The sequence below is a fragment of the Pogona vitticeps genome, chromosome 2 (genome assembly GCF_051106095.1).
Source record: "Pogona vitticeps strain Pit_001003342236 chromosome 2, PviZW2.1, whole genome shotgun sequence".
Classification (NCBI taxonomy): Eukaryota; Metazoa; Chordata; class Lepidosauria; order Squamata; family Agamidae; genus Pogona; species Pogona vitticeps.
In genome coordinates this window covers 3,737,671-3,748,728 of record NC_135784.1, presented here as the reverse complement: position 1 = coordinate 3,748,728, position 11,058 = coordinate 3,737,671, and the positions used below count along the sequence as shown (strand labels likewise).

General features: G+C 47.3%; 1 long non-coding RNA gene across 1 annotated transcript; it reads left to right on the top strand.

The window, feature by feature from the left end:
* The first annotated feature begins 1,771 nt into the window (after positions 1 to 1,771).
* LOC110091083 (uncharacterized) lies at positions 1,772 to 7,552 on the top strand. The gene is made up of 2 exons (XR_002302429.3): positions 1,772 to 2,371; positions 5,299 to 7,552. It is a non-coding gene; the product is annotated as an uncharacterized LOC110091083 (long non-coding RNA).
* Positions 7,553 to 11,058: the final 3,506 nt, after the last annotated feature.

Below are 11,058 nucleotides of genomic sequence, written 5' to 3'. Positions count from 1 at the left end.
AAAAATACTAGTAAACATACCAAAAAGCTACTTTAAGGGAAAACATAGGGTACGCCCCCCCTTCTCCTTTTTTCTGAGGTTCTACATTCCGATTCCCTTTGCTCTAACATAAGGAAAAAAGACTCAAAATGGCTCCTAAGCCTCTATAGACTAAGGAACAGTCCACACGGCCAACTCCATTTTTTACTTTCTTGACACCACCCTTCCTCTTCGTCTTTCAAGATGTTGACCAATAGGTGATTAGGAAAGTCCGTTCTCATCCCGCCTTCTGTTCCCAGGAGAAGTTCAGGTGTTTTTTTAAAGGGAACACTTTGCATTACTCATTACTAGAGATGGGCATAAATCTTGATATGAGGGTTTGTGCCCGTAAATATTCATGGCATCACAAGTGCCACGCATTCCCTTCCCCCACCTCCCAGGCCAAGAACCCAATGACCTGTCAAAGTGCACTCCTCTCCTCCTCCTCTTTAAGCTGTTTGACCAGTTCTCGGCAGGAGTATCGGTTTGACTGTCCTGCCTCCCAGTCTGAGTGAGCCATCTGCCAAGTGGGCAGCACAGGGAAGCCCGTGGCACAGTAGTTAAACTGCTGTACTGCAAGTAAAACTGTGCTCACAACCTGAGGTTCAATCGCAGGTAGCCGGCTCAAGGTTGACTCAGCCTTCTGTCCAGTGGTGCCCAAAACATTCAAATTGTTTCGAGTCGTAACACAGGTTTTGTTGTGCTGTTTGTCCTCGAAATAAGGATGACTCCATTTTGGCAGTTTCAGCGTCAATCATTCTTTTCACTGGTGTGGTTAAAAAAATGTATATACTCCAAGGCTTCAGTTGGGACGAATGACAGCTAAAGTGGAGTCTCAACTTACGGTTGGATCCACTTACGAACTTTTCGAGAGTTGTACTTGTCCTTACATCTCACACTGTTTCACTACGACGTGCATCCAGAGAATTGACCTACGGACCAGAAGAGGGAGGAGGGAAAAGCACCAAACTCAGATTTGGTGCTTTCCGTGCCTCCCCCTTCCAATCCGTAGGCGGTGGATCTGCCTCCTGATGGCTTCCAGGGTTTCTCTTTCACCATGGAAGGCATCTCGTAGGTTTCCCCCCCCGACCGCAGATAGTACTTTCCCACGGTGGACCGGGTCTACCAGGGGAGGGCTCCCTCGGGTAGGCCCGGTCTACTACCGGGGGGGGGCCTAGGGAGTAGACCGGGCCTACCGGAGAAGCCCTTCCCTGGTAGATCTGGTCTTCCAGGCTTCTCCCCAGGCAGCAGACCGAGCCTACCGGGGGAAGTCGTCCCCGGGTAGGGCCGATCTATCCAGCTTTCCCGGGCACTAGACAGAGCCAACCGGGGGAATCCGGCCCCTGGTAGGGCCGGTCTACCCGCCTTCACCGGGCAGTAGACGGAGTCTACATGGTGAAGCCATCCCCTTGTAGGTCCGGTCTACCTGGCTTCTCCCCATGCAGCAGACTGAGCCGGGGAAGCCGTCCCCTAGTAGGGCCGGTCTACCGAGCCTTCCTGGGCACTAGACCGAGCCAACCGGGTGTAAGCCGTCCCCTCGTAGGTCCGGTCTTCCAAGCTTTCCCGGGCAGTAGACCAAGCCAACCTGGGGGGAGCCGCCCCCTGGTAGGGCCGGTCTTCCAGGCTTTCCCGGGCAGTAGACCAGGCCAACCCGGGGGGAGCGCCCCCTGGTAGGTCCGGTCTTCCAGGCTTTCCCAGGCAGTAGACCAAGCCAACCGGGTGGAAGCCGTCCCCTGGTAGGTCCGGTCTTCCAGGTGTAAAAATAAAGAGTTTGGTTCATTCAGGGTACATCTGTGCGTGTGCCCCTGCTGCCATCTACTGGACATCCTTTATTAAACATAAAGAAGAAGAAGAGGAAACTTACTGATAAGACCTCACCAATGAATAGCCACAAAAGGGTTTTATGACCTTATTTGGTAACATTCCAAGGCGGTGAGCTCATTATTAGGAGCCTTTTATAATCTTGTGTATTTCCTGTTTTGTGCAGAGACTCCGGTGCTTTTTGACGGTGTTCTCTCCAATTCTGCAGAATTGTAAAAATAAAACTTCTTTCACAGAGCACTCTTTGTCTCTTGTTTGGTTGTTGGGGCGTAAGAGATTACCCCCCCTTAAAGCCGGTTAACAATTTGGCGACCCAGATGGGACTTTAAATTGCCCTTTTGGGCCGGGCTGTGTTAGTCCCGTTGGGCTCGAGGTGGACAGGCGAGTGGCTTGCGAAATCGGAGGGCCCCCGTTATTTTTTTTTAACGGCCGCTTTCTCAGTTGCTGCCTGACGCCTCGTTCCCAAGAACCCATTTTGAGGCGCTCCGCGAAAGAAGAGGCAGGTCGACCTCGCGGGACATCAGATCTATCGGTGAGTGTTTGAAAATTGTCCTGGATTAGTGGGTGGGACGCTGTCGTGTGTTTGGAGAGTGAGTGAGTAAGCAGGAGCCAGACTGAGGCGAGTGAAATTATTTCCCTTTGTGTGCCTGCGATTGAGGATCCCTTACCTCTCTCGCACTCCCCTCACCTTTTGTGTCTGTTTAAGCCGGCGGTATGGGAAACAAGACGTCTAAAAAAATTAGACAAGGAGACTGGGGAAGGAATTCCTTTTGGGGATGCCCAGGCTTTGAAAGGGTCATCAGAGCTAGGAATTCCTGGAGGTAGTCCACTTGCGCGGCTACTCCTGCATTAGGAACAGGTTAAGACGCAAGACTGGCAGACCCCTGGAGAAATGGTGTGATTGTGCACCACCATTTAACATTCAGCCACGGTGGCCAAAGTTTGAACCTTGTGACTTTGAGGAAATGAAGGGAGAAGGAAATTTTGGAAGCTGTTAAGCAGCGGCTGTATTGGAGGGTATAAAAAAATTGCAGGATGGGGCAGTGTGGGTTGAGGCCAGTGGAGCTATGACTCACAGGAGGGGATGAAGAAGGGGGGCAAGGGGCCCTGATTGTGTTCACATTTAAGGAGTCTCTGGAAATACTTGGTGAAGCTAGGCAAAGAGAGAGAGAGAGAGTAAAGAAAGGAAGGAGGAGAGTAAAGAAAAAGAGGAAGGGTTATTTGGGAAAACTGAAGAAGGAAATGATGTTAAGAAGAAATTGCAGAAGTTAGATAATCTAGCTGAATTGTCATTGGAGGATATTGTAAAGAAGGCAAGGGAAGTCATTGTAGCAAGCGAAGAGGGGCGAGACAGGGAGGAGAAGGCAGGCGCGAGCTGTTTCGACAGGCGATGCAGCTGGAGGAGGAGGGAAAATGCGAAGAGCATTGTAGGAGGTCAGAAAAGGAACCTAGGAACTTGCAAATAGGGCAATTCGGATGGGAATTGCAAGATTTAAAGGGACGGAAAGGTCAGGTACGACCTACCACTCCAAAAAAGGGCGAGGAAGATACAGGATTAGTGGGATCCTCACATCTCCTCCAACCTTTGAGGCAGAAGCCAGGGAAAACTTTCCGGAGGAAACCCCGGCTGATTGGAATGTCCAAACTCAAGCAGGGCGAACACATTGTGAAACTTACCCCCGATATATGTTACAGGCTTTTCAGCAGATAATACCTACTAACATCAGCATGACAAAAGCCTTTGGACAACCACAGGGGAAAGACGATAAAGGAGTCCTTGATAAAATATAGAGTGGGTCTAGAGAGTGAGGATTTTTGGTAGACACTGGAGCGACCCACTCCACATTGTGTTGGAAAATGCATGAAAATAAAATAAATTATAATTGGCAATGTACAAAGGGGAAGGTGAAAATATTGAGAGCTACTGGATAAACTGAGGAGGTTCCGATTTTGCAACTCCTCGTGGTCAAACAGGAGGGAAAGGAGGGGCTCAGGGCCAAGAGCTCCTCTGCCCTGGGGATGTTTGTGCTGTATGTAAAGAGAAAGGGGGAAATGTGACTCTCTGAGTAGACACAGGGGGAACAATCAACGTTATCCAAGAGTGTACATGAAATGGAATCCTCAGGAGAAGTCCTAAGAGCAATGGGAGTGAATGGAGTCCGTTTGGAAGCTCCCAATTTGAAACCATTAAGCGTTAAACAGGAGGGGAAGGTAGTGAGGAAAAGTTCAATTGGCTTGTTAAACTTTCTGGGGGATAAAGGGTTAAGAGTAGGCAAAAAGAAGATACAGTTTGTAGAGAGCGAAGTAAAATACTTGGGACACATACGGAAAGAGGGATAAGAAGTGCCTGGGAGAATAGAGAGTTAAAACACTGTTGGAAACCCCTAAACCAAAAACAAAACGGCAGTTCCGGGGATTCCTGGGTATGGTTGGATTCTGTCATGCATGGATCCCAGAGGTGTCAAAATTAGTCAAAATGTTGGGGCAAGCAGAGCCTGATCCTCTGATCTGGACAAAAGAGGGAAATCGAGCCATAGAAGAGGTTAAGAAAAAGCTAACTGAGGCCCCTGCATTGGGCTTGCCAGACATTCACATATTTGTGTTAAATCAAGGAATTGATGGGGGTGATGCAGCCGGTAGCCTATTTTGTCTAGAACCATGGATTCAGTGGTGGAATCCTGGCCGACCTGTGTACAAGCCTGTGAAGCAGCGACTACCATGGTCGAGGTGGCTCGGAAGCTATCCCCGTTGCATGCTTTGGTGGTGCACCCACAGGAGGGGATGAACCACGAATGCAGACAAATAGTGGACTTTTGAACAAAATGGAGGAGGGATTATTTGCAGGAGAAGCCCCTTGAGGGCCCGGAGGTGATTGAGTGGCACATTGATGCAAGGCGATGGATGGGGTGTGAATTGTAACCGGAAACGGAGAAGTGGTGGAGCAGGGACAACTCCCACCCTCAACCTCAGCACAGACAGCAGAGGAGTGGGCATTGAAAAGAGAGCTTTGGAGTTGGGAAATCGGGCTGCTGACAAAGCCGCCAAGGAGGAAGCAGCTAATGGACCTTTGGTCAGAATGGTAGTAGCCCGTATCCCTCAAAATGGGACGTGTCCCAAAGAACAGTGGGTATTCACTCAAAAAGGAGCTGGAGTGGGTGAGTGCAAATGGTGTCAAGGAAAAATCAGGCTGATGGATGGCTTCAGACGGTTGGGAGTGGGTGCAGAAATCAGCAGCTAATCTTATCATGCAGATGTTACATGGAGGAGGACACCGGAGACACAAAAGTAGCAGAGGCGCTGGGAATAGAGTGGGTTGGCTTGCCATGAGGACGAAACCTCGGACGGCTATTGGGTTGTTACCCTTTGAGATGTTGTATGGACATAATGCACTGGGAAAGGAGGGCATGATGCTTTGAAGGGATATGTTCTGGCCCTGTCTTCTGTTTTATTGTTTAATAGGATCCAGGAAATACAGCATCAGACTTTGCCGAAGCAGCAGTGCATCCCTTTCTCCCCAACCCCCAGGACAGTAGGTGTATGTAAAAAGTGGAACACTAGTCCTCTGGAGGCCAAGTGGGACGGACCATATCTAGTCTTGCTGACAACTGAGACTGCAGTCCAAACGAAGGAGGCTGGTTGGACACACCATACGCGAGTAAAGAAAGCCGCGGTTCCGAACAGCGAGCAGGAGAAGGAAGAATGGGTTTGCCAAACACCCGACCCGCAGGAGCCCCTAGAATAAAACTATGGCGAAAGGGAGGCGGAAGTGGGTTGGGGGTAGACCAATGGTGTTAATATTAATTCTGTTCATAAGCTGTTGGGACATGGCTGTGGGACCAGGAATCGAAGGGAACTCATGGGTAAGAAACGCACACCACATGTTTAAGGCGACACTGGTATATGAGTCCCCTATCTCGATCAGATTCATGAGTGTGATACCAGGACTTATTAATGACACTACACTGATCGTGGCCTCTTTACAAAGTATTAGTGCCTCAGGGCAGACAGAGATTTTTTTTCATAGCGTTCCTACAAACCTGAATAAGGAAAAAAAAATCAGGTGGTTTTCAAATATATTAGAAAGACAAAGGGCTTGTGTTTCTGTTATACTTATAAGGACAATTGGGTAAAGGGTTTTAATGAATCAAATGAGAGCTTTCAGAAAATAGGAAACTCTTCACAATGTGAGGGAGACTTTTGGTTGTCAAATAAGGACCAAGAATTGTTTGGGGAAAACGAGAATAACATGATTGGAGAGCTGAAAAATGTCACAAAGGATGAGAAAACTCTGGCAGATATCTATTCAGATTTTCCACTACTACAGACCAATCACACTGGATGAAGTATTTGTGGATACATGATGCTTAAAGACCCTAGTTTATGTTCTTTTCTTTATGGGATGGCCCACCAACTATCACCCAGGCTGCAAGAGAGGAGCATGTGTAGATATCGGATCTTTCCCTGGTGCAAGTTATTGGAACACGAAAGACCCAGACACAAGAGGGATACAAAAACAATGAGGGATGGGGTGAGCGGACCTTTGGGCTCATCCTGTCAGGATGAAGTGATAATTGATAAACTGACTTGCAGACTAGAGAAAAGTGTAAATGCTACCACACAGACAGTACAAGAGTTACAAGAAGAAAATGGGAGTTTGCACCAGGTACAGATGCAACATCACTTGACAATTATCTCTTAGATTATCTCCTAGTCAAAGAAGGGGGAGTCTGCAAAATAGTTAGATCCGGATGCATAGTAGCTTATCGTGAAATGAACAAGTCCATTGGACATCACTTAGGCCAGGGGAACTGAAGGAGGCAATATAAAAGAGTTATACGGGTAGTTGTTTGTTGCTGTATACAATGTATTCCTGCAGTTTTAAAAGAAATGGTCAGAAAACAAGGAGAGAGAGAATCTCTTTTGCCATTACGTGTGAATCAAGATGAAGAAATGATAACTGTCATTTACAATCCTACTGGCAAAACTTGTTCAAGTATTTTCGGGGGGAATTGATATAGAAAAGATATTCATATTGAATACGTTTTGCTTATACTGTATATTGAGTTCTGCGTTTCAGCAGTCTTGGCATAACACATTAGGCTATGCCTGTGTTTCTTTCTGCCTTTGCTATGTAACCTCTAAGGAATTTCTGGTATGAGATGGTACCAGGCACCAAACATAAGGGATAGCTGGCTTGCCTTGCAAAGGTAGAGAAAAATAAAATGTCATAGATAAATCACATAGAGAGGAGGGGAATAGGCAGGGAAATTTTAGCAGGACTAACCATCCTATGAGACAGAAAGGAAAATTTTGAGGGGGGGCATTGGGCTGTTACAACTATATAATCTTATGCACAACAAGTGAATGAACCAAAGGTTGATAAAAAGAAAAGGGGGAATTGTAAAAATAAATAAATAAAGAGTTTGGTTCATTCAGGGTACATCTGTGAGTGTGCCCCTGCTGCCATCTACTGGACATCCTTTATTAAACATAAAGAAGAAGAAGAGGAAACTTACTGATAAGACCTCACCAATGAATAGCCACAAAAGGGTTTTATGACCTTATTTGGTAACATTCCAAGGCGGTGAGCTCATTCTTAGGAGCCTTTTATAATCTTGTGTATTTCCTGTTTTGTGCAGAGACTCCGGTGCTTTTTGACGGTGTTCTCTCCAATTCTGCAGAATTGTAAAAATAAAACTTCTTTCGCAGAGCACTCTTTGTCTCTTGTTTGGTTGTTGGGGCGTAAGGGAATTTACCTCCCCCCTTAAAGCCGGTTAACACAGGCTTTCCCAGGCAGTAGACCAAGCCAACCGGGTGGAAGCCGTCCCCTGGTAGGTCCGGTCTTCCAGGCTTTCCCGGGCAGTAGACCAAGCCAACCGGGTGGAAGCCGTCCCCTGGTAGGTCCGGTCTTCCAGGCTTTCCCAGGCAGTAGACCAAGCCAACCGGGTGGAAGCCGTCCCCTGGTAGGGCCGGTCTGCCAGGCTTTCGCGGGCAGAAGACAGAGCCAACCGGGTGGAAGCCGTCCCCTGGTAGGTCCGGTCTGCCAGGCTTTCCCAGGCAGTAGACCAAGCCAACCGGGTGGAAGCCGTACCCTGGTAGGTCCGGTCTTCCAGGCTTTCCCGGGCAGAAGACAGAGCCAACCGGGTGGAAGCCGTACCCTGGTAGGTCCGGTCTTCCAGGCTTTCCCAGGCAGTAGACCAAGCCAACCGGGTGGAAGCCGTCCCCTGGTAGGTCCGGTCTTCCAGGCTTTCCCAGGCAGTAGACCAAGCCAACCGGGTGGAAGCCGCCCCCTGGTAGGGCCGGTCTGCCAGGCTTTCGCGGGCAGAAGACAGAGCCAACCGGGTGGAAGCCGTACCCTGGTAGGTCCGGTCTGCCAGGCTTTCCCAGGCAGTAGACCAAGCCAACCGGGTGGAAGCCGTACCCTGGTAGGTCCGGTCTTCCAGGCTTTCCCGGGCAGAAGACAGAGCCAACCGGGTGGAAGCCGTACCCTGGTAGGTCCGGTCTTCCAGGCTTTCCCAGGCAGTAGACCAAGCCAACCGGGTGGAAGCCGTACCCTGGTAGGTCCGGTCTTCCAGGCTTTCCCGGGCAGAAGACAGAGCCAACCGGGTGGAAGCCGTCCCCTGGTAGGTCCGGTCTTCCAGGCTTTCCCGGGCAGAAGACAGAGCCAACCGGGTGGAAGCCGTCCCCTGGTAGGTCCGGTCTTCCAGGCTTTCCCGGGCAGAAGACCGAGCCAACCGGGTGGAAGCCGTCCCCTGGTAGGGCCGGTCTACCAGGCTTTCCCGGGCACGAGACTGCGCCTACCGGGTGAAGCTGTCCCCTGGAAGGCCTGGTCCACCCTGGGAAAGCATGCGTCAGCGGGCGTGGGGAATCTCCAAGCAGCCTCCGGTAGTGGTGCCGAAGCCCTCAGAGTCCTTTAAATTTTTTTGTGGGGGGTCATTTTCCTGGGCCGGTTACGGACTACATGGTTTTTATTGCATTCCTATGGGGAATGAATTTTCGACCTACGGACCCCATTGCAATACAGATTAATTCCGTAGGTCGAGGGTCCATTATACATGAAAAGCCCTGCTGCTGTGATAGTGCCCCTTTTTGACAAATAAAAGCTGTCCTTCATGTGGACAGACCAGCGTGAATGCTCCTTTTTCTCTTCGCTCCAGCTTTCAAAGATTATCATGCAAGTTTGTTTCATCATACAGTGGTGCCTCACTTAACAGTGATAATCCGTTCCAGGAAAATCGCCGTTAAGCGAAAACATTGTAAAGCGAAAAAAATCATTAAAACTCATTGAAACCCCTTCAATGCGTTCCAGTGGCGTCAAAACTCAACGTCCAGCGAAGATCCTCCATAGGGCAGCCATTTTTGCTGCCTGTTTTGTGAGGAATCCGCCCCAGAAAACAGCGGGGAGCCATTTTGTTTACCTGGTGGCCATTTTGTTTACCTGTTTTAAAGCCATAGTTTTGCGAAGATTCAGTTCTCAAAGCAGGGAACAGATCATTTCAAAGTGAAAAAACCCCATTTTGACCATTGTTTTGTGATTGCAATTGCGATCACAAGAAAGGTCATAGTAATGCAGCTTTGTTGTAATGCGGGGCAATCGTAAAGTGAGGCACCACTGTACTTTGTTTCCCTGAAAATAAGACAGGATCTTATATTAATTTTTGTTATACTTTGTTATACTTTTTTACCCATTCATTAGTCCATCTTTCTAACTGCATATAATTAAACTATGATATATTCTTATTTGGAAGGATTTGTTTCATTTGATCTTTCGATCTCATTTTACCCAACCAGTCTTTTATAATCTAATCAATTTTTTTCTTTAAATAAGTCAACATAAACTCTTATTGGCAGGAAATTTCTCTATTTCAGTCACTAATCCTAATGAAGAGTTAAACAGGCATAAATTCTTTTTATACTTATACCACACATTTAACATAGTCTTTTAAAAGGGGTCATTAATTTTACTTATTTAATGTTTTTTAATTATACCAAATAGATGTTTTTCAATAGCAAATTGTAGCTCTCTTGATTCAAGAGACCAGTCCTCTGTAAAAATTACATTGTTTTTATTAGAAAATAGATCAAGATACAATTGTAATGCAAAAAGGCATTTAGATTAAGACATATCCAAAAAGCTACAATGGTTTAATAAAACTGCTGTATCTAGTTAAAACAATAACAGTTAAAATCCTATGTGAACTCCATCCATGTCAGGTGACTTACCACACAAAATCTTCTATTACACTCTATAACATTCAGTGAGATAAATGATCTCATTCTCTTGAATGGAGTCCAATGAGTGCAACATTTCAGCTTCACAGACAAAGAAGTGGGGGGGGGGAGAGAAAGAGCACCCAATTCTGGCTCCAACAATTCATCAAGATTGGCAGGTAAGATATATAAGTATATAAATATATAAACCTTATACAATGTACCCTTTATATCATACCAGCCCCCTCTGTGCTCCCTAAAAGCATCTCTGACCATTTTAGCCCCGTAACAGCCTCTCAGTGCTGTGCCTGTGGCTGTCAAGAGTCCTCAGTGACATCGGTGGCAGGAGAAAAGGCTGTGTGCGTTGCTGGCACTAGAAATGGTCCCTCACCAGGGTCCCATCATGTGAACTCAGCACACGGAATACTTCAGAGGCCCAGCAGGCAAATCAGGTTGCTCAGCACCATCACATATGGAAAAAAAAAATTCTCCTCACCGTCATACGTCCTGCGCCAATATTTAAAAGATACTTAGGTTTTTTGGTTAAAACATGTATCTGTTATATAATACCACTCATCGTTTTTATCATTTAGATTGACTGCGCCTGGTGTTTTTGAATAACAACAACATGTTTTGTTTGATTATTTATTTATTTATTTATACTTCACTTTTCTCTTTGAAAAGGACCCAAGGGCTGCTCACAACATTGAAAGATAATATTTGAAGATGAAAACAATGAGTATACAACAGTGGTTAGGTAAAGGTAAAGGTTCCCCTTGACAATTTTTGTCCAGTCGTGTTTGACTCTAGGGGGCGGTGCTCATCCCCGTTTCCAAGCCATAGAGCCAGCATTTTGTCCGGAGACAATCTTCCGTGGTCACATGGCCAGTGCGACTTAGACACGGAACGCTGTTACCTTCCCACCAAGGTGGTCCCTATTGATCTACTTGCATTTGCATGCTTTCGAACCGCTAGGTTGGCGGGAGCTGGGACAAGCGATGGGCGCTC